This window comes from Diorhabda carinulata, chromosome 3 (assembly GCF_026250575.1).
Source record: "Diorhabda carinulata isolate Delta chromosome 3, icDioCari1.1, whole genome shotgun sequence".
Classification (NCBI taxonomy): Eukaryota; Metazoa; Arthropoda; class Insecta; order Coleoptera; family Chrysomelidae; genus Diorhabda; species Diorhabda carinulata.
The window spans coordinates 26,379,041-26,400,316 of record NC_079462.1 but is presented as its reverse complement, the minus strand read 5'-3'; the positions used below and the strand labels follow the sequence as shown (position 1 = coordinate 26,400,316).

Sequence of the window (21,276 nt, the reverse complement as noted above, 5' to 3'; positions counted from 1 at the left end):
AACTATATATTGTCACTACGAAATGTCAATTGAGATCATTATTAGATAACAAATACTTTTAGTAGGAATTATTTATTTTGTAGGACAGTTTTTAGAGACTTATTTTAATATTATTTTTATGTGTTTTAACTTTTGTTCTGTATCCTACTTCTACTTTTTTGTTTTTGTTAATTTAGTATAAAAATCAAATATTTTAAAAATAATAGCTTCATTCGGGGTAGATAATTAAACCACATTCCGAATATTTTATGAATATCTTCTGAACGTGTTGAATGCGCCTGCTTTGTTGAAAATATGTTCTGAATATATTTTCTTCCAAGAACGATTTATGAATATCAAAAATTATAATTTAAATTCAAAACTAGCTAGAGCAATAAAATGTATATGATATTCACTTTACTATATAATTAACTGGCCGAAGATTTATTCTTGTTAGTATAACCACGTTTTTTTAATTGCAAGTACGTAGTAAAACATCTAGGTTAGAGGTTAGTTCGTGGTAAATATCACAAATTTGCCAAATAAAATGAATGCACAATTTATGCTCCAAGGACATAGAATTTTTAATCCTGAACATGTTTTATTAACACCACGAACGCACAATCAAACTGCGCATGAATCTTATGACAGAGCGTTCAGAATATCTACCGCGAAGAAAGCTAATGATATTGTTATTAAAATTCAGAATAGCAACGAAATCAGCCTGATTGCTTCAGCAATAGTTCCTCACTTGATTCACCGACTGAACTCTCAATATATTGATTTATTATTATCTTTTACACAGTTATCTGTCCATTTCAAGAATCTTCCTTCGTTTGCAAAGCCGTACGATTTCGTGGTGCATTCAATAATATCCAGCATACCAATTGACTTGGATTCGTACCCTCGATTACTCTAATCGTTCTAGAGCTAACAGCCATTAGCTCATTCATCGTCATAATTATTATTCTTTTTTTCCTTTAGCATGTTTAAAATTTATGTTTTTGTCGGACTAGTCTGATTTTCCTTATATTTTTTCGGACAATAAATTATATCGGTAAAGTAAACTTTTTCTTCCGCTGGTCATTTTTGACGGACACTTGCTAAACAAAAAATGTGTTATCGTCAAATCGACAATCTCAGAGCGGAAGACTAGTGAAAATTCCCAAAAATTTTATCGGACAATAATGCAATAACGTTTCTTTGGCATTTAATGAATATTCCTGAAAAAGCGCCGATTACTGAAATCGGAAAATTGACATATTTAACGGGGGGACAAAATCTATAAATCAAAAAAAATCGGATAACATTGTTTTCGTGTTTTGCAAAAAAATAATAATAACGTAATCATAAAATTATCTTGCTGTTTTTATCAAATATATTTTTATAAAAACAATTTGTTTTCCGATTTTCGACGGATAACGTCCCCACAGCTAAATAAGTCGCATAAGTTGTCGGAAATCTTGAGCTACTGAAAAAAAGCAGCTTGCTGGTAATAATTTTTTGTACCCGTGGGCTGGTGTACTACAATGGTCTTCTATTATGTATTATTAGGGATGAGTCGATTCTCGATACCACCGATTCTTAGACATTGGTATCGGTATCGAGAATCGATCGCAAAAAGTCGATACCGATACCAGGAAATGGACGGAAAAATTATTTTTTAATCCAATTTATATTGTTATCAAAATGAATTTATCTTATTTTGAAAAATCATTTGTTAAAATATTTGTCTTTGTTTAAACAACAGGCTACCTCGGCAAATTTATTGCGCCGACAAAGTAGTTCCATATCATCTTTGATATATTAGGTGTAGAGTGTATAAAAATCCTACTTTTAGATAATGACTTTGATTTTTGTTACAATAACCAAAAAACCAAAGAGCTTAACGTAGACCATGTGTTTAATTTAATTTAATTTCAGAATAAATGTTTATTAGATCATTGTTTGTTTTTTATTTGTGAAATTACCTCATTTATTCCTTATAGGCATAAATTTTTAAAAATTGGTTTGTAGGTTGTTCAAACAAATTATGAATATGTTTCTAGTATGACAATTTTTATTACAAGGGGCTATTATACATCGATGGTATCGGTATCGAGAATCGATTTTTTAGGTATCGGTATCGGTATCGAGAATCGAAAAATTTTGGTATCGACACATCTCTAGTTATTACATATACCAAAAGAAATGAATAAATATTAATTTCATGCAACAACAATTACAAAATATTTATTAAACTTTCATCCACTAGGTGATATCTTAGGGATAAAATATTTGCACCTGGAAGAGGAAATGATTAGAAACACTATGAATAATAATTAATAGAAAAATTGGCCCAGACATTACGTATAATCAAAGTTAATTAAGAGTAAAAATTGTGGACAATAGAACAACAACTAAAGAAAAAATTAGAAGCTACGGAAATGGACGATCTAAGAAGATCAAATAGAACGTCAAGGTTAGATCGAATCAGAAACGACACAATAAAAGTATGAAACAATTATAGAATATATTGAGGAAGAACAGTGGATTTCGTAGGGGAACGTGCAGAGGATGGGGGAGGAAATATTGCTAAAGAAATATTGTACTAAAGTAGATCCTACAGGCGAACAGAAAGAGAGGAAGTCCAAGATTATAATGGATGTATAAGTTAAGAAAATCAATGAGTGTACAAAGTCTGAACGATAAGAACTGCAACGACCGGAAATAGTGGCAATTAGGCATCGGACAACGTTGTCGGAGGTTTTGATTCAACCAGTAGTTGAAAAAAATATTATTCGACGCTCTTTAATAAATTTATAATGGTTTGTAGGACAATAAAACGGAAAGAGAAATTTTATAGTTTTATTTGTAAAAAATATTTAAAAAACTTAATTGCAAACAAAACCTAATACATAAATGAACAAGCTATGTATTTCAACTACAAAATTAGGAATTTCACTGATATTTTCAAAAATTTGAATCAATCACCTTCTGAAATGATCCCCGCAGTGGTGACATCCTGGATTGAACTGATGGTGTCCGCAGCCCGGTCTATGTTCATGGCACGGATAACACCCATGCTTAAAATGCGTGTGTCCACATCGAGGAGGACATCCCCATCGGATGGAATCCCAAGGAGCAGGTGGTGGAGGAGGATGCCAGCCAATTGGTGGTTCGTGAGGTGGTCCGTGATGGGGTCCGTGATGGGGTCCGGGTGGATGTCCGTGATGACTCATTATTAAGTAATTATGTTAGTAACTGGTTTCAATAAAATAGTAGGATCTTGTGCAGAAATATAACTACGATCTAATTATATATAATGACTTATCTTATCTTATCTTTTCTAGGTGTGAGGGGATGTTTATCACCAAGCCTCAATATGTCGGTACTATAGAAAAATATTAAAATTGTTTCTATTTGAAGGATATTACTCATACAAATTCTGTTTATACTTTGAAATAGGTATGTTATCATTTTTACATGGTAAACTTGAATATTCGGACATAAATTAAATCATATATTATGAAGAAACAATATATGAATTACCCAGTTGAAGTTTAATCTCTTTATCGTAAAATATTTTATTTTGAAGCAAATTCAATTGGGCCTATCAGATATTATTGTTACGAACTCAGATGAACTCAAAAGGGAACTAAACGGTGTATATAAAATTAACTGGATGTTAAGTGTGTACATAAATTGAATATTAGTGAATAGTTAAGTGTATAAGTTATAGAAGAGTTATAATAAATAACTAAATTACGTCAGTAAGATATATCATGTGTATATAAATTTATCACTCTTCATCAATTTCTGTTCATTAAAATGAGAAGAAAAGTACTTCATCAAGGAGAAGGTACACTTCGTCCTGACTATAGGCTTTCCTATGCTGGTTACTTTAATTATTCACCATCTAGAAAATTATATGAACCTGCAAGTGTCTCTAGTCCGAAAGACAGAGATGAAAAAAGTGATAGAGATGATTAAATTTCTTGAAAAGTATCAGATAATCCATTTCTTCTGATAAAATTAAGTAGTTTATAATGAAATTCAAGATTTATTCCATTGGTGTTTTGCACAGGTTATATTAATCACGTGCAGAAGATTATAACGGAACTTTTACAGTCAATATATTATAAAAAGAAGACATCTAGATCGTTGATATCTAAATCATTATAAAATTTCTAAAAATAATGTTTATCATATCTGTTGATGTATTACTCAAAAAATTGTACAATTCAACTCAACTACATGAAATCCTACAAAGACTGGTAGATTGGAATATAAACGGAGATTTAATAGCATGTATAGAAAAATCTTTAGCACAGTGTAACTTTGTAACGATTTAATGATGCTATATCTGCTATCCAAGAACTAATAAATCAAATTCCTTTAGGGAATGAAAATTGACATATCAAAATGGCAAAGGAATCATTTTTATTTTTTAATGTAGTCTCCATTAAGGTAAATAACTTTTTTCCATCGATGATATACCATTTCTAATGCGTCTCGAATCACTGCAAATTAATAATTTACAGTAGATATGACTTTATTCTCTGAAGATAATCGTCCACTCAACTTTTTTTCAAGCTTCGGAAACAGCCAGTAATCGCTGGGGAATAAATATGGAAAATATGGCGGTGCTTAACTAATTCTGCCCGAGTCCCTGGACTTCAAATTGGTATTAACTTTATAATCAACGTTTCTATATTCTTCTTTAACAGTTTCCGTCTCTTGTATTGTGCTGCATCTCTTCTCTTTCCTTATTTTATTTATATAGTGGTTTATGAAAGTATTTCGAATAATATTTAGATAGGTCTTGATTCTGTTTTTTATGTTATTTCTTTGAGGTTTGGTTCACTGTATTATGTAGTCTCTACATAAATCTCTACATAATAGATTGCTAGCAAAAGTGTTTTTCAATACGTTTATTTTTATGTTTCTGCTTTCTGTTGTTTATATGTATGCTAATTTTGACACCATATCCATTTTGTTAGTGGTTATTTATTCAAATTAATAATTTTTCTATACGGTATCTTCCCTTTATTTTTATTTTCTTTTTTTTTGGTACTTTTAATACAACTTTCTAAAGTATGTTTGACTAACAAGTAATCCTCCGGTTCAGACGAAACCAGGGTGCAAGAAAAAATATAAAGGCTGATTCACATTGATATAGTAGCTGGAGCTAGCATCACTGCATTCTGACACTGCACTGGTACTGGATCGATTTTTCACACGTGTCCAGTAGTCATTGCTACATTGCTATGGTGACAATCATTGAGCGTTATTACTAGATGAGCTGACATACGAGTATATGGTTGAAGAAGAATTGATGAAGGGGCAGAGAATGCGCGTGAGAAACCGGACTAATGGCAGGTATATTTCTGATAGATTTATTTTATTTACGAAGTAGTTAAGGTCAGAAGATACCAAGGTTTACAAATCAGACTTTTTTCGATGTGTTGATTTATTAATACAGTACTTATTCAGTGCATCCTCGGAAACCAATGATGCTGAGAGAATAGAAGTAAATAAAATGACGGGATACGTATATTATTGCTCTCATATTTTCATAAATTCTGACATTTTTTGGATTTGATCACTACCCTCTATTCATTCGAAATAAAAAAATACTGACAAAATGAAATACAAAATACAGATAGGAATTTATTATCTAGCTAATTCTATAAAGTGTTTTTCAATTGAATAAATAAATAACTGAGATATGAGTGCGATTCATGATATTACTTTATCGCTATCTATATTTATGAGTAATCGATCATTTTGAATTAAATTAAAGGGAAAATATAAAATAGGTGGAATTATTACATCAAATTCATAGTCATGATAACAACTTAATATCAAAAATATTTTGACTACTCATAAATTTGAAAATTAGTTGTTTCTGATCGTATGAAATGTTGTAAATAAGATCCACAGTCAGCTTGATATAATTACATATTTATTTAATCCCTCGTATCTAGCAGATACATGCGTTCATATTTTAAGAAAGGATTGGTACGTTACCCTCCACCACAGAGCCTGCACTTCAACCCTACTTCTTCTATTCCTTGAGTTGAATATCCCTCCTATTATATCGTCGTAGTGCATTCTACGTTGCTCCTAGCAGCCAGGGTTCCCAACTTGGGGGCTTTTCCCCCAAATTTAGTGGGATAAGATGTGAGCTATTTTTCGAAAACCTCAAGTATTGATATATAACAATAAATAAGTTGCGTAACGTAATATCGATTGAAATATTACAAAATATAATCCATCGATTAATCCACACTGCAACGGAATGGTGGATCAAGAACAAAATTTCAATAATCCACAAAAATTCTAATATGTATGATTTTAAAAAATCAGAATCTGCGGAAAATGATTTGTTACTTGAGGCTTTCGATCATTTATGATTAAAGAATTTAAAAGAATTATTGAAATTATTTATTGATTGTTTGAAATTTATTTACTTAAAAATATTTATTTATTTATTTTATAAATCCCTGGTAGGTGATTGTGAGAATTTTAGGGATTTTTGATTAGGGCTTTAGGGAGATGAATTTTTGAGAGTTGGGAACAGCAATTCATTAGTGACGGACACATCAACAAAAAAGCGTTGCTGACCTTATTATAGGAAACGAAATTCACGAGGCTCACCAAATATTCATGCTAATGATACGGCCAATATATTTGTCTGCAACATTGTTCTTTGGTTTGTCCAGATGAGAAAACCAAAGTGACTTCTCTATTGCTCAGATACCGAGTATGATATGTTCCTGTATGCAAATTCGGGATTTTAGGTTACCTTATATTGAAGGGCAGGGGGGTAGTAACTCCCCCTAGAGATCAAATGTAGCTAGCCGCAAAGAGACCAAAGTCATAAGGCCGTGCGAGTAATTGACTTCCTTACCTTATCTCACCAACTATTTTAATTTGTTTTGTGGATAATGCAATCTGTTAGTGTTCATAAGAAATTGGAAATGCCATGGGAACCACCAAATCAGTTTTGAGGGGGAAGTTGATACCTAATAGTTTCAGACTTTGCGAGATGGAGTGAGAAATACAAAACTATCAGAGTTTTTGAAGGAAATATTCCAGTAATTCTGGAAGCCTTACAAACATTATCTCAGGAAGGAAATAGTGCAACTCGGAAAATTGCCTTCCAACTGCATGCGACTACTTCCACACTTTCTTTCATTCTCGGGATTATGTTGATACCCAAATACTCGGTTCTGATGGAACCCGTTTACAACGTACTTGAATCTGTAGCTTTAGTCGTAGTCAAAGTATCGGAACACGTTGAAAGGATTTTACTTTTAATTAAAAACCACCGTGAAAATCCGGAAAAAGTGACAGACGAAATTATAAAGGAAGCTGTTGTTGTTACGGAGAAAGTCAGACTGGAGGCGGACATCACATCAATACCGCGTATTACGGGGAAACAACTTCATAGAATTAATCATCCAGCAGATAGCCATTCAGAATACTGGAAGAGGTCTTTAGTAATACCATACATGGATTCAATTATCACCTCCCTTGAAAAACACTCGCCATCATTCGCATTATTTAAGTTACACCCGACGCAGATGCAAAAGATGATAACTAAAAATCTTAGACAAACTTGTGAATCTATTGCCCAGTTTTATGATTTACCGAACATAAAGAATGAAATCGAACTTTGGCAGTAATTGTGGCACGATAGGCTTAATCTAACAAATCTAACAGTTGATGTTCTAAAAGAAGCAAATTCCTTCTTTCTTGAAACGGAAAAAGCATTAAAAATTTTGATCGCTTTACCATGCATGACCTGTACAGTAGAGCGATCATAGAAGACTGAAAACATGGCTAAGATGCACCATGGCAGAAGATCGCCTTAATGGTCTGGCCATGATGAGTGTACACAAAACTATAATAAATAAAAACCTAAATAATTTTAATGATAAAGTGGCTGAAAAAAATCCCCTGTGTTTAAATTTGATTTAGTTATTGTGCTGTCGAGGGCTTGTGAAGTTTTATACATTGATATTGATACATATTAGAACCGTTCTTATTACAATCGTCATCGAGACTTCCCAAGTGTAATGCTCTCGACTGAACCAGGCGTTCATATTTCTTATCCTCCATTATATTGCTCCATTGCCCCCTTAGTCATAAACTGGCGACGCCCTTGCTTATATTGATTATTGCACCTCCTTGTTCTTTGTTAAGGTTTATTTGTCTAATTAAAGTTTCTCTCTTCTTCATCTTAAAAGTATAAATTATAATAGTTAACAAAAACTGATTTAGTACCTGTGTTAACAAGAATTACTTAGTGCCAATTTTATACAAATATCTATAATAGTTTTGAATTGATTGAATAACTATCATTCCAAAGAATGAGCCCTTAATAAATAGTGTTGATAGTCCTAGGAAGAATTAATTTTCAAAAATTTTCTGAATTTTTCAATTTTTTATTTGGTTTTTTACAATTTGCAATAAGCAGAATTGTTCATTTATATTGTTAACATATTTTTTGTCTAAAAACTCTTGAAATATGAGGTTGACAACTCAGTAGGTACTTCCACATTTTACTGATTGAGACCCTCGTTTTATTTTTTTTTTTTTTAATAACTTACTGGTCACATTGACGTAACTTTAGAAGCAAGTAGTGAGTGATTTTTATTAAAGCCATTAATTAAGGGTTAATTTTAAATAAAGTGCAGAAACGAACATTTTCGTCATATTTTACTTTTCTACTTCAGTAAAGGAAAGAAAGCTGCTGCGGATCACAAAGAAATATGTGAAGTTTATGGTGCTGATTGCTAGACAGAGCGCACGTGTGATAATCAAAGTCGATTTTCTTGAAAATTGGTATGAAGGTGGTATTTATAACCTTTTTCAAAATCTATCCTGTGCCGAAGGGTGCTTTTGCCCTGGCGGTGAAAGCCACCCCTTCTTGGAGATAAAAATTTATTTCATCAAAATAATCTCGAAGGTGGATAGATTGACTAATTATAAGCAACTTTTATTCTAATAATTTTTGAATTTGAAACTCTTGTTTTTCATTGAAAAAAACGCATATTTTTCACAGTTTTTCATGAATAACTTTTAACAAAGAGATTCGTTTTTTAAGGACCTCTATAAATTCACTAATAACTGAATTATTGCTTATTTGAAGGATGGCTATTTTTGAGGAAACCCAAAATTGAAACCTTTAACCTCAAATAACTTGGAATTGATGAAATTTTTGGAAAAAAGAGATCTTTTTCAAAGCACATAGGAAAATCTTTAAAATGAGCACTGTCTAAAGTCTTTTGCATAAGAATTGACTATTTGATAACAAAAACAAGGTTTCTTCTTTTTTTGTAAAATAATTTGATAATTATACCCTCGCAATTACCACCCTAATTGAAATTAATCGTAATCTACTTGAGATTAACTCGACTTATATATTATTGATATAATCCATGTGATTTGACTGGTTTTGAATGCTTAATTTAGAAAAAATAATTGATTGAATTGAACACTGCACTTCCGTAATCTTGAAAAAAAATGAATTTTTCTTAAATAAACCAAAAACTATTCATGTCATGATAAAATATTTCAAGGTTTTTTCTTGTCAAAAATCTATGTATCATAAAAATTGAAGGAGAAACATTAGTTCAATGTCAAAGCCAATACTAGATTAGTTTAGATAGAATGGTTGTGGTGTAGAATTTTTTTATACCGCCCAGATACAAGGCGTGTGTTGATGTATATTTAAAGGACGAGTGTATGAAGTGTTAAACACTTGAAGTTACTATACGTGTACCTAGTATTGGAAAAATTTTATGTAAACACTTACTTCCAATATACCATTGTAAACTTCGGTAAAATTTCATGAACTAATAAACTGTTCGACTAGATTTCCACTCCACTGCTTGTTAAAATCGAAATCGATCGTTATCAAAATAAAGACGAGATTTGCTCTGAATATTTTGAAACGACATAAATATCAATATCAAAACAAAAATCATATTGTTTATGAATAATTCAACGAGTTCGACACATCTAGAAGATATTGATGAGAGGGGAGACAAGTTCATGGTGTTATTTTATTGAGGGAAATAGGGGCGATTTTGTGGGGAGTATGATTTATTTTAGAAATGGCCTGGATATAGGAAACATTTTCCTATAGAATTATACATATACAACTTAAAAACTGAACGATAAGACTTCGTTACTTTGTTTGTGTTTGTGTTTTTGTGGAAGTGAATCCTCAATCTCGCAATACAATTGTAATTTGACTTTAGGGCTCAATCAGACGTTGAGGAGTAAAAGTGCGTCACGTCTATTGCGGAACGGAAAGAGACAATCAGCACTTTGACGCATCTCTTGTTACGCAATTACCTGACCCACTATGTTCACATGGAGCGGATTAAATGCGCGATTAAATTTACGTGAAAAAGTTATTAAAATAATATTTGACTGAGAATCAATCACAGTTTTAATAAAATATGACTGTTAAGCTGGAATTTCTAGAACCGTTGCTGGTAAACTGTTTACCTTCAGTCTCTGAAGACGTTAATTTGGTTATCGAAACGCGCCTCAGGCAGTGTAATTGTGAGTGTTGGTGTACTGGTGGTGTAAACAGTGTATTCGGTAAAAATATGACTGTGAGATAATTTCCAACCATTATTTTTCAGTCAAATTTAATATATTGGAAATAATTTTTCTATTGTTATTGTTTATTCTTGAAATAATTTTTTCTACGACCGTGCGTTTTAACCCACTTTCCCGCACGCATTTTAGTTTTGAAAGTGTCACTTTCCCGCACTAGTGCGGGAAAGTAAAATTATGCACATTTTGACCATATCAGATAGTTTTTCACTTCTGAGATTATAACTATTGTTACTACAGGTAAATAAATATTTACGAAATAGTCCATCAAACAAAATTTAAACCTTTTCTAGCTTTTTGTAGCATTTTTAATTTTTTGAAAATTTAAAATAATACAGATATTTTTTATATAACCATGTAATTGTTACTAAAACGTCAAAGTTGTTCAAATCGTCTTGGAAGTGACCTAATAAGTGCAATCTTCTTCTAAATTAAACCACATTAAACCGAATCCGATACAATAATATTAATGGATTCAACCGAAGAAGAACTTCCCGTAGCCATTTTGAAGGCTGCAAATGAAACTAATTCCGAGCTGTTACCTACCAACTGACTTAAAACCGTTGCCGTCACCGTCATCGTCATCTTTATGCGACCTGCAACCGATGCCATCCATCCTCATCGACATCATCTACCCTCCAGTTGAAACCAAATAACTCCACTGGACCGGCAATTCTTACTAGTCTACAGAATGCAACAAATTGTGTTTTCAATATTAATATTTATAATAATTAGTAGTTTTTAGTTACAGTTTTTTATATTGTTATGTTTGTTGGAATAAAATAATTTTAGAAAAATGGGTTGGTATACTTTTTTGTATATACGGTCGTAGAAAAAATAATGTTCCTAACACATGCGTAAAGTGTCTTTCCCGCACTTGACCGCTTGCCCGACAACTGCAGTCGCGTGCGGGAAAGTATCACTTTCCGCACTTGTTAGGAAAATAACTATTTGACACATCCCTTTCCATTTCAGCTGTCATATGAACATTGTGGACATAATACGTGCGTCACGTCAACTGGGTCAAAAACATAAATTTAGTTATTTGGAGAGCAACAAAGAAACAAAGAGAACATAGAACTTCGCCTAAAAACTCAGTTAATTTCATTCATATGACAATTATTATATGCTTCTAAAGTAAGCTGAGGGATTTATTTCTCGGTCAGCTCCGACACATTTGATTCTTTTATATATTAGCACTCATTATTCAATACACAAATATTACATAGAACATCAAAATACTGAACGCTGAACGATGTGAAGTTTGGCACTTTCATTACGCACACGTTTTGGCCACGCGCTGGATGCGGAATTCAGTGACGCATGCGTCAAGGTACTGATTGGCTCTCTCCGTTACGCAATAGTCGTGATGCACGTCCATTCCGCACCGTCTGATTGAGTCTTTAGAAGTATGTGAATACTTCAAATCCTTCTCAAACTAAAAATCCCAACTCAATATGAATATATTTCTAATCCTAATAATCTATTTTGATAAAAAAACTCCCTTTAGGTATAGTAATAAATTATAATATAATTTCCACGTGAAAATGCACCAATACACACTTTTGAGGCTTGAATTAAGCTTTTTATATTTGATATTTAATATATATTATACTTAGTGTTTTATTTCTTTTCGACGAAATTTAATTCATTTTTTGATGACTACGAAACAAATATCTCACAATAAACAATAATAGCATATAAGCAATTTTCAGATGTACTACTATCTCTTTGTAGTGATCCGTTCAAGGTATTCTGACTAGATGCTTTAGGAGGCGTGAATAACGAAGCAGAATGCTAATACTGTGAAATTAACCTTTTCACTGCTATAATCTGGCCGGTCGGTAGTGAGAGCAGTAAAAACGCGTGATCGGCTCATGGGATGCTAGTGGTACCTTTTATAACGATTCGTATTGGCTGAAGCAATGTATGAGAAAGTCAAGTTCACACAGCTGCACGTTACATTAATTTATTTTTATTATATTCTAAAAATTTTATATTAATAATTATTTTAAGCTCTTGTTTTACTATGTTATTTATTTACTTTGATAAAAATTAAAAATTAAACTACATTTCTAACATGCGCTTTTACAGTAAGAATTATGTGACTGTATAATAGCGCATGTTAAACATGTACTTTCATTTTTATTATTCTTTAATATGTGGTATTATAGTTATGTTATACATTGACTATCGTCTATTTTAAAATAAATTTTATTGTTAAAAGTGGCTGTGATATTCATGGAACTAAATTTAAACTGTCTATTTACGTTTTTCAATCTGAAGAACAATCATTTCTAAACGCGTCATTGCTTTAATACTTTTAGAACTTTGACAAAATGCATCTGAGGATACAAAGCGTAATAAATATTTATTATTTATAAAAACTGGAGCGATTTTCCTCATTGCAACCAAGTTATTGTTTTTATTGTAGTTGCAATCTTTTGGTTAGTGTGGGTAAAAAAATATTCCAAGACTATAATGTTTACATATTGGATAAAAGTGGCACTGTTTTTAAATTCCACCAATAAAACGCTAAGACGACAAGAGTCACAATGACAATAGAATGTGATCGTCCGGTGGTCAACAATTACGGTTAGGTCATTTCCATCCCTAAAAATACCGATAAGTTCCTTCACATCACGATCCTGCACTACCTTCGGGGACTTGAGGAACTTGAGGACGGATCAGTCATTGTAATGGACAATGCATCCTACCATTCCAGAAAATAAGACCAGTGTCCCACAAGTTCCACAAGAAAAGCGGACATACAACAGTGGTTAAGGGAACGAAATATTAATTTTGAAAACAATATGGTGCGGGCAGAACTATTGGTTAAAGAGAATCGGCCATTAGTCCAAAGATATGTCGTTGATTTTAATGTATGAATGCTATGCAATTGATAAATAAAAGTATTATTTATATGATATGATATTAAAATAAAGTATTTAAAATTCAAATAAAAATGTTAGTTTGAAAAAAGCATTTAAAATTTAATTCAAATTTGCCACTAAATACCTTTTAGTGTTGTGTATGGTGTGATTCAGGCTTACAATTTCTCTCTCACGCACTATGCACGCGTTTATAGGACTATTTTAGTCAGTTGCAGCAGTCAAATGTTGAAAATCTAGCGCCCGACGTAGGAATGGTCCGCTTCACTGACCCGACTATAGAAGGGCGACGCAGTGAAAAGGTTAAATTGTATGTAAAGCATATTTATTACATAATATTTGGGTTTCGATGGTAGATTAATTCCATGAATAGTAATTCTCTTTAAATAAGTTGGAATTTGTGGAACTGTTGGCGATATTCATACTGAATACACACCAACTCTCACAATTACACTGTCTGATGCGCGTTTCGATAACCAAGTTATCGTCTTCAGAGACTGAAGGTAACCTGTTTACGCGTCAGATAGTGTAATTGTGAGTGTTGGTGTAGTGGGGATATAAACAGTGTATTCAGTAGTAATTTGTTATTGTTTAACTAAATGAAGCGGATTATTTGAGCCCTTATTAAGATTTTTTAATCTATGTTTTTCCTCATCCTCATTTTTTAAATTATCACTTAGCTTAGTTTGAGAAATTCATTTACTTATTCCTTATACTACTTAATTTCTTCATTATAGTAAAATGACCTAATATTTTTATGACTAATTTATGTGGGTTATATCTTATCACAAATAATCTCTTAAATTCGATAAACTATCGTTTAAAAAATTTTATTTATGTAGACTCGTCTTGGAAATTCAATGAATCAGTCAAGTTTATTACAATTTATAGAGACATTTTCTTAATACACTGGTAGATTGGAAGTGAGTTATTTAAAGTATTTACATACCCATGTCTCCTAAAAAATTTTCCAATAGCAGCTACTTCTGGTTATATATTATTTCATAACTTTTGTAAATCATCTACAATTGCCTTCACTTATACGTATTAGTAAGATTATTTATATCAATGTTAAATCATGTCGAGTGAGTTGAAAAGTCGACCATATTGTCGTCATGGATAGACAAAAGGATTGTTTTATTCGTGTAGAGACAATTAATTTTTTCCGGCGTTTTTCTGTTGAAATACAAATACCATAACTATTAATTTTTTTTATGTAAATAACGTAATGTTTGTCATTCCTGAATGACCTATTACACCACCGATATAGAAAGATATATTAATTTTTTGCACTTCTGGCAGCCCTATGAGGTCAGGGAAAACTATCTCAAAATTTTACGGAAGGTACAAAATATGATTTATTTTAGTTCAAGTATCAGCCATAATATTTCAGGAAATTACTTCTACTATTTTGTATTTATTTTTGTCAGAAAATTTACATCTCTCCTAATTGTAGATAGAACATAATAAATACGAGGGTGGTTCAAATATAAACCGGATGTTAGACTGGTCTGTTACGAAGCGTAGAGAACAGCCGGGATCGAGTAACCTCGTTGTTTATATTAGTGTCTCTTGTGCAATGCATCATTATTCATTTTTAGTCAAAGATAATGTAAAATCCGCGGAAATTTTTTGAAGATTACTGGAGCGTCTCCAAGACTCAAGTGTGTGAATGGCCCAAACAGGCAACATTCGCGGTGCCCCAGAACAAGTGTTACCGATGAAAACGTCAGTGCTGTAGACCAACGCAGTACTGTACTTGGACATTCGCGTAGGTAGTTTTCATAGCAAATAAAACATGAACAGCTCGGTTACCGCAAAATTCCAGCCAGATTGGTGCCAAAACTTTTGAATTTTGAAGAGAAATTTATACGCTGTGAAGTTTGCACGCCTCTCTTGCAGCGGTTTGAAGAGGAGAAAGAAAATTTATTGCACTGAATATTCAGTGCAGACGAGATTTGGGTACACCACTATATTGCGGAGAATAAACGCGCGTCTATGAAAAAAAGGATGAAAGACGAAGACGCGCTAGTTAAAGGGAAGTTTATACTGTCATCGGGGAAGGTGTTGTGTACCGTGCTTTGGGACATGAGAGGTTGATATTATCACTGATCAACGATCTGTGGTTGTAATTAAACAACTATTTAAACCACCCTAGTATTTATAAAAAACAATTTTTGTTATTTTATCAGTTTTCCAAATGTTTTAAGAATAAATAAAATGCATGAGCAACAAATGTCAGAACGAAATTCAATCACCAAGAATCTGCCGGAGCCACAAACAGGAATATAGAAACCTACGCTTAGAGAGGTGCGCTAATGAATAGTAAAACATCTTATGATGAATTTTATCATACTAATATAAAAATACAAAAATTATGTTTGTGAAATTATCAATTATCATTTGAATCTTCTATTGACTCGATTTGAAGTGTGCAGTACGCTGACAAAATCAACGCATGAGTAAAACTTTCCATCCAAAAATATTCTACTTAGATGTTGAATCGTATGCAACACTTCAAACTTAAAAGATCCCTACTTTTTGGTTACTTAGAAGATGGACCTTCCACAAATTATGCATCTTAAAGGAAAAAAATACTGAGAGTAGTAAGCGTTTCAATATTTTCCACAATAGTATTGACAATGACCCAGAGAATATATTTGTCAAAGGTAGAAAATAATCTTTCTAATGTAATTTTTCAACAAAATTAAGAAACATCTATCGCATTATGGATAATTTTAAATCTATGTATAATGAAGTCAAAAAATGATATTACATTTTGGCACGTACTTTATTGTTCATGTACTTAATTTATTGTGTTAAAATTTGAAACTTGATAAAATGTCTAGCCCGGCCACAAGGTGTTGCCAGAAGTGCCTTGAGTTTCAGTGAGTATAGAGGATTTACTGAGGAAAGTTTCATAACTTTTGAAATGACTACCTAAAATTGGTCACTCGCTTTTAGTTTGCGATATATTACATACTAAATATACATTTCAACCAATAGTAAATATATATTTCAGCCAAATTTCATGAGAAAAACATATAGCTGCTACGCCCGAAGACCGAAAACGGTCAGTGACCCTTTAAAACAGCCACAACGCGTTATGTGCGTTTGCCAGATTTAGAAGACGGCAACTCACGTAATATAATGCTGCTTATTAATAATCATTTAATAACAAAATAGTACAACACTCATTTTTATTATTATCTTTGCTGCATATCCACCTATTTGTTTTCGCATGAGGAATTGTTGTGGCATTTTGAATTGCATTGAACTTTATGTTTGATGCAGTTAGGTTAGGTTAGTTATATTAACTATTGACTATATGGATCGGTATCGGGTTTTTCATAGTATTCATGTACACAAAAATAAACCCAAATTATAGTTTTCTTTTCTGCCACTGGCTGCGCAAGTATTCAGGACGTACCGTTGTTATTATTATTATTTTATTATACATGTGAACATGCACTAGCTCGCAAATGTTAAAATTAATTAAATTAAATATGAAATATTAATTCATTTAGTTAAAATTAATTTCAAGAAAGCAATGGGAAGGTGTTGTGCTGTTCATGGTTGTCTTAGTGGCCGAAAGGCAAGTGAGAATGTAGGAAAAGTGGCATTATTCAAAGTACCAAAAGTGAGTATAACCTCAAAGTATTATTCAAAATTTATGTTATTAACAATTAACAAATAATTTTAAAATTTATGTGGTTTTTCAATATTTAAAAAATATATTTTTATTTATCTGGTGGAATGTAAAAATACAATTTTTTTTAAGGACGTTGAATTGCATAGTAGATGGACCTCTGCTCTGGGACAAGAATTAAAAGCTGATAGTTTTATTTGTGAATTTCACTTTAATTCAGGAGATATAATTGAAACTGATTTTCAAAGATGGCGGTGTATATGTGTATGAATATGAAAAAGTTCATTTGCGGAAGAAAGCTGAGCCAAAATCACTCATGACGACAATGAAAACAATTGTAGCTTGCTATCAAATAATGATTTTAATAAATAACATGTTTGAGAATAATTCTTTTATTTTCAATTATGTTTATCGTAATACTGAAAAGACGAAGCAACATTTGGTAATTTTTAAAAATATTTTAACTATTAAGTTTCTTTGAATATTTTTTCCAAAGAGGTGTCAATAGCAACAAGACTTCCCGCGTAAGAATTGAAACGAGTACTTCTTGAAAAATGGCGCACTCTACCGGCAAAAAAATATGTCCCCTATATTGAGACCATTTGTTTAACATTACGTTCAGACTCCTTATATCTATACTTTGTGATATGGATATAAAACATTCATTCAAACAATGAGTGTTGTATTACTTTGTTACAAAATGATTATTAATAAGCAGCATTATATTATATATAGTATATAATAATTGTAAACAAAGTTATTTTTTTATTGTATTCAACAGTAAATTTATTTGAAATGACTTCATCAAATATAACTAGAAATTGTGTTGAATCAATATTTGGTAAAATTCTCTTGATAAGATAGTAGATCAATCTACAAAAAGTATACAAAAGTGAATCAATGGTATTAATATATATATATTGATGATTTCCAGCTAGAACACCTCATTTTTCTCATAAAGACTTGAAAAATATTGACGGGTAATCGATATACATTTTTTTTTTTGGTAAGTACTTTTGATTTTCTTTCATGAATATTATGGAGAAAATTATTTAAAAAGTACAGGCTTATCTGAAAATAAATAAACACTTAGAACGTAGTGACCAGTTAAGGAAGCGATCTACCTTTCAATTTTTAAAGTGTTTTCAATTCATCAGTAAATTTAACAAAAAATATTATTTTCTCATAAGTTTAGCTTTAGAAGAATATGTTTTGATATATTACAATGAAATCTGAATAAAATCATCAAAATAGTGATGATACTTTGTTTGAAAAGTTTGTATTCCTTCCAGGGAGCCTGAGAAATAAAATATGGGTCCCGGTCATGGTCATCATCCTCCCTGTCCTTCACGTCATCGTGGGATTATAAGAGATATAATATACGACTTTTTGGGACCTCATCACCGCGGTCCTCCCCCTCCTCATTATAGACCTCCACCTCCCTATTATGGACCTCCACCACCGCCGTCTGGTCGATTTTATGGACCTCCTCCGCCACCGCCTCCAGCAGGCTGGTTTGGATCCCCACCGCCTTGCGGACATGGTGGATATTCACACGGTTGCCACCATTGTCACCACAGGCATCACAATTAATGGTTATTGTTGATTAAATTTTCAATATTCAAAATATGTATAATATTAAATATGTATAATTTTGTAAATTAACAAATAAATATATTTTTTTCAGAACATCATTCTATCAATAACTCATTTACCTGTGATGGCATTAATTATCATTTTAACCACGCATGATAATTGATCCCAGATATTTATTGATGAAATACTTCTTCACCTCTTATACTTTTTCAAGTGTCCTATTAAGGTCCTGGTTTGTTTTGAACGCCTTTTCTTGTATTATTTCTGTCTATTGCTATCCCAACACCTCCTCTTTTTACCCTTTCTTGATCTGTATCCCTCTTCATTTTTTATTGAAGTTCACTTTCCCAACAGATCTATTCAGTTGTTTTCTGTTTACTTTTCTACTTATTAATTCTTGTTCTGTCACTTTTCTAAAGTCCTCATTCTTCATATTGAAGCATTAATTTTATTCCGCGTTTCATCTTAAGTATTTCAATTCTATTACATGTATTTCTAGCAGGCTTTCTTTAGCTTACTTTATCAGTTTATCTGTTTAGATTTTAAATTTCTTTCTGCAAATGCTCAAATAACGCTAATTAAAATTTGCTGTTAATACTTTTCCCTTTTTAAGATAGTCGATGAATATTATGCACATTACAAAGTACTGATTCCTTATCCTTGTCAGCCGACTTTTGCGTCTTTCCCCGCTTTGGAGTCAGTTCATCACGTGCAGTCCTCTCCGTTTGACTGTAGATTGGAGTCTGGTGTGAAATGATTAAGTCATATTTCATCCATTGTCACATATCAAACAAACATATGGGTTTATTCCGAATGGATACCTTTAAACAGGGCTCATAATCATCAATTCGTTGTTGTTTTTGGTCGATTGTGAGCTCGTGCAACATCACTTTGAACAGATGCAAATATTCATTCACGATATATCGAACTCGTTCCTTTCATACCTTTAGGGTCTCAGCAATTTTCAGTATTTGTTGAAGAGTATGAATGCCAAGTTCCATATTCATAATTTTTGACATTATTAAAAAAACTTTATAAACAAGATTGTTTCAATTATATACATTTTAAAACAATTCCTTACATAGAGAAATAGTATCTTGTAAAAGAAAACCTAAAGGGCTCTTCCAAAAAATTAGTTTAGAACTAAAACTCAAAGATTATAAACACCAAAATATGTTTTTTACAATCCTATAACCAGGGACAGAATGTTAAATGCCTCAAATCTAAATGTTATAAAAATAAAAAAGAAAGAAATTGAGCTGAAGTTGGCTTCGAAACGTTTTTCACCTATATATGGTGGGTAGAGATTAGGAGAACAATCTATGTATATGAAATGAAAGAGTGTTCGTTGAAATGTGCTAAATAATGATGGCGCCACATTAGCATCAGAGTGAATTAAAAAGAAAGCGCCAAATACAGGGTGCGGCAGCATAACTTCCTTTTTTCAAAAGTTAATAAAACTTATTGTATGAATCAGAAAATTTTTATTCGTTTTTTATAATACAGGCACATACATAAAGTTTTGTTTTACTGAGTTTTGAAGATCAAATCAGTTAGGTGACGTCCCCCATTCTCCATACACTGAGTAAACCGATTTCTGGCGTTTGTCATGACTCTTGCCAGCATAGCAGGCGTTATGTTGGCAATTTCTTCCTGGATGTTCGTCTTCAAATCTTGTAGGGTCCTTGGACGGTTCACATACACACGGGATTTCAAAAAACCCCATAGGAAATAATCACAAGGGGTCAAATCGGGAGAGCGGGCTGGCCACTCCAAATCGCCCTTAATTGAGATAAGGCGCTCTGGGAAGTGTTCCCTCAAAACAGCCATCGATGTTCTTGAAGTGTGTGCCGTTGCTCCGTCTTGTTGGAACCAAGTGTCCCCTAAGTCCAACTCATCTAGCCGTGGGAAAAAAAATTCCTGTAACATGTTTACATACCGGTGCGAATTCACTGTCACTGCGACTTCATTTTCCTCAAAGAACCAGGGACCAATAATTCCACGTGAGTAAATTGCACACCACACTGTGACTTTAGGTGAATGCAAAGGCCGTTGATGCAATTGTCGAGGATTGGTATCAGCCCAGTAGCGCATGTTTTGTTTGTTTACGGATCCACACAAATGAAAATGGGCTTCATCACTAAAAAAACAATAGCGTCCTCAGGAACGACTTCCAGAAAAACCTCACACGCGTTCCTCCGAGAATTGAAGTCACGTTCAGAAAGTTCCTGCACAATTGCCATCTTGTATGGATGAAAATGAAGATCATCATGAAGTATTCTCCTCACAGAACGATCGGAAAGTCCAAGGGCAGACGCATGTTTGCGCGCAGAACGCCGTGGTGATCGCAACACTGAAGTTCTAACTAACTCAATGTTCTCCGGTGATCTAATGGGCCGAGGGACTCCAGTTCTTCGTCTTGTCACACTTGCAGTTTGTCTGAACGTAGTGACCCACGTAACAATTGATTTCCGGTCCGGGACAGGGGCCAAGGGGGCTAAATTAAAGCGATTCCGAAAGGCGCGCTGGGTTGCGATC

General features: G+C 32.7%; 2 long non-coding RNA genes across 2 annotated transcripts; both read left to right on the top strand.

Annotated features, from left to right (window-relative positions):
• The first annotated feature begins 14,375 nt into the window (after positions 1 to 14,375).
• On the top strand, positions 14,376 to 18,831 carry LOC130891142 (uncharacterized). The gene is made up of 3 exons (XR_009058855.1): positions 14,376 to 14,416; positions 18,077 to 18,148; positions 18,435 to 18,831. It is a non-coding gene; the product is annotated as an uncharacterized LOC130891142 (long non-coding RNA).
• Positions 17,030 to 17,529, top strand: LOC130891143 (uncharacterized). Its single transcript, XR_009058856.1, has 2 exons — positions 17,030 to 17,133; positions 17,275 to 17,529. It is a non-coding gene; the product is annotated as an uncharacterized LOC130891143 (long non-coding RNA).
• Positions 18,832 to 21,276: the final 2,445 nt, after the last annotated feature.